At 45.1% G+C, this 3,615-nt stretch overlaps 1 pseudogene; it reads right to left on the bottom strand.

Annotated features, from left to right (window-relative positions):
- Positions 1-421: 421 nt before the first annotated feature.
- On the bottom strand, positions 422-1,152 carry LOC101124963 (mitochondrial transcription rescue factor 1-like; annotated as a pseudogene).
- Between the last annotated feature and the right edge of the window lie 2,463 nt (positions 1,153-3,615).

Genomic DNA, 3,615 nt, shown 5'->3' with positions numbered 1-3,615 from the left:
TGGTAGAGAAAAGGGCTAATGATAAAGACTGAGAAAAAAGAATGTTAGTAAAATGGCCAACTGGGAAAAAGTGACAGAGCTGTGGAAGGCAAAAGAAGTTTCTTTCTTTTTTTTCTTTTTTTTTTTTTAAGATGGAGTCTCATTCTCTCACCCAGGCTGGAGTGCAGTGGCGTGATCTCAGCTCACTACAACCTCTGCCTCCCCAGTTCAAGCAATTCTCCCGCCTCAGCCTCCCAAGTGGCTGGGATTACAGGCACATGCCACCACGCCCAATTAATTTTTGTATTTTTAGTAGAGATGGGGTTTCACCATGTTGGCCAGGCTGATCTTGAACTCCTGACCTCAGATGATCCGCCCCCCTTAGCCTCCCAAAGTGCTGGGATTACAGAAGTGAGCCACCATGCCCGGTGAAGAAATCCGTTTATTTAGACATTCTCTTCTTAGGCGTTTTTAAGTTTTTCCACCGCTGTAATACCACCGTGTATTTTTCACTTTCAGTCTTCTCTTCAAACACTTTTTTTTGGGAGAATCTGCATCACTGTTTCTGTTCCTGCTTCCTTATCCCTCCAATGAGAAGATCCGATGTATCTCCCACTTTGACCATTCTGCTTTTCTTCCATAATTTTTCCCCATTCAGCCTGAATTCACCTTTGCAGAATGCATCTTCCACTTTGTTTCTTCCAATATCCAGGCTTGTCTTCAGGACAACGTCATCCTGAAAAGACCGCACTACTGTTTCCAGGTCTTGATAGTCTTTGCTATAGTAAGGCCATCCTCAAGCTCCTCTTCCTGCTCACTCATCTCGTTCTGATCACTTTCTGCATCAGAGTCCTCCTCATCTCCTATTTTTTGCAGATACTTTTTAGTAGATTTTGTAGAGCTTATATTACTTTTGAGTCTTATGGAAAATGGAAAAAAATATTCCAGAGATATTAAAAGCCCCGGGAGTCTCAGTGAGAAAATGTTATGGAAAAGTGTTTTATAATTTGGTACATGTAACTTGGTACTAGAAAAATACAAGTACTGATTCCAGGAAGTACAGAGTTTGTGTGATGAAGGTGTTCCTCAGAGAACACCCCAGAGTCCAATCCAGGTATCTGGCTTTCTTAAAACACCAGCATGCAGTTTGACACTAGTCATAGCCATGGCACTTATAACCTGTATGTCAGGGCCTTCGAACAGACTCCTTTTTTCCTCTGAAGTCCACAGTGCTTACTGTTGGAGAACCATCTATTGGAGATGAGAGGAAACTCAGCGAGAAGAGTCAGGAGGCCCGCAGTGGGCAGGGCAGGAGCTGCTGGCGCTTGGACTAGCCCTAGGGTTTTGGCAGTGAAGATGCTGGGAAGTGGTAGAGCTGAGGACAGTTTTTGAGTGGAATTCCATCAGGACTTGATGGGTTTGGCTGTGGCATTAAAGGGAAGCCTGGCTCAGAATAAAAGGGAAGTTGCAAGAGGATTGAATGATTGATAAAGAAGTCCCCAGAAGGGGTGGGAAAATGGATTCAGCATTGGTGTGTGTGTGTGTGTGTGTGTGTGTGTGTGTGTGTGTGTGTGTGTGTGTGTGTGTAGGGAGGTTAAGACTTGATCAAAGCCTAGGCAAAAAGCAAGACCCTGTCTCTGCAAAGCATTTTTAAAATATTAGCTTGGCGCAGTGGTGTTCTCCTGTAGTCCCAGCTACAGGAGGCTGAGGCAGGAGGATTGCTTGAGCCCAGGAGTTCAAGGTTGCAGTGAGCTGTCATCATGCCACTGCACTCTAGCCTGGGCAGTAGAGCAAGATCCTGTCCCCCTCCAGAAAAAAAAAAAAAAAGAAAAAGACTTGATTGGGATGCTTTTTTTAAGGCCCAGACAAGAAGGAATGGAACATGTAAACAGAGAAACAGTCTATGACTTTGACAAATTCCTGGACCTCTCTGAGCCTTTTCTGTAAAACAGAGGCTTGTTGTTGGGATTCACACAGCTCGTAAGTGCCCAGGGCCTGGCATAATGCCCGGCACCATAGCAGGTAGGGAGAGAAAAAGAGCTTTGCAATGGGGACAGAGGAAGCTTGAGGGAGCCCCTTTCTCTGGATGACATTCTCTTGGTGAACTAGGAGAGGAAATGATCCGAGGGCAGGGGCCTGGGGCAGGAGTGGTTTTGGGGGCAGGAGAGTGATAATATTTAGAAAGCTGCCGCCGAGGAGGCTAAGGAAGATCAAGGGCTATGACTTCTGAGGGCCTTGCTGTGATTCAGTTATGTTTTTTTCCCCCTTGAAGCATTTTTTTAAGCCAACTGTTTCATTGAAAACTGAAAGTCCCTCTGTACAGAGTCCAAAAACAACAGAAGTCCTATTACAATGATAAGACTTGACAGGAAAACAGCACTCAAGGGAGCTGTTCCCAGGACGCCCTGGGTAGGAGGCTTCTCTAGTGACACTGTCCTTCCCCATCCACTGCAAAGACCGATGTGAGCCTGGTCCAGGCTGGGGACTCTGAATTGACTGTGCTGTGTGAAAGGGACAGAAGGGTTCCGATGCCAATTTACTTCCAATCCATATGTAGGTTTCCTTTACAGAGGGCCATGGGATTAGGTCATATCCAATAAGAGGGAGTGAGGAATAGGCTGGCATGCAGTGTTTCGATATACAATTTATATGGCAGCTGGGCACAGTGGTTCCTATCTATAATCCCGCTAGTTTGGGAGGCCAAGGCGGGAGGATCGCTTGAGCCCAGGAATTCAGGACTAGCCTGGGTGATATAGTAAGACCCCATCTCTACAAAAAAATAAAATAAAATAATTGGCTGGGTATGGTAGTATGTTCCTGTATTCCAAGTTACTCGGGAGGGTTAGGTGGGAGGATCGATTGAACCCAGGAAGTCGAGGCTTCAGTGAGCCGTGATTGGGTCACTATACTCTAACCTGGGTGACAGAGCAAGGTCCCGTCTCAAAATAGATGAATAGGCCGGGCGCGGTGGCTCACGCCTGTAATCCCAGCACTTCGGGAGGCCGAGGCAGGCGGATCATGAGGTCGGGAGATGGAGACCATCCCGGCTAACACGGTGAAACCTCGTCTCTACTAAAAATACAAAAAATTAGACAGGTGTGGTGGCGGGCGCCTGTAGTCCCAGCTACTCGGGAGGCTGAGGCAGGAGAATGGCGTGAACCCGGGAGGCGGAGCTTGCAGTGAGCCGAGATTGCGCCACTGCACTCCAGCCTGGGTGACAAGAGCGAGACTCTGTCTCAGAATAAATAAATAAATAAATAAACAAACGAATTAATTTATATGGCACTAGGTCTCAATTAGGATTTATTTTAATAGATTTAGTTACCCAGTTCATTATTTTTCTACCCATTAAGAAAACATATATTGACAGCATTTAGTATGCATAAAATATTCCTGTCCTAAAGAACTACTTAAAAATCCTAAAGAACTACTTACAAATTTCCCTTCTAGGTAGTTTCCTTTGCACAACTAATATGCATAATAGCACCATTGAAATACTGTGCTTTTATTTTCTCAATGTCCATGATTTTTGGATGACGTAATTAAGTGAATTAAACATATTTTGTACTTCTTAGTTTCTTTCTATAAGAAAATAAAATGGCTGGGAGCAGTGGCTCATGCCTGTAATCCCAACAC

This window comes from Gorilla gorilla, chromosome 5, assembly GCF_029281585.2.
Source record: "Gorilla gorilla gorilla isolate KB3781 chromosome 5, NHGRI_mGorGor1-v2.1_pri, whole genome shotgun sequence".
Classification (NCBI taxonomy): Eukaryota; Metazoa; Chordata; class Mammalia; order Primates; family Hominidae; genus Gorilla; species Gorilla gorilla.
Note: the sequence above shows the minus strand (reverse complement) of the source record. Positions and strands in the feature narration are given on the sequence as shown.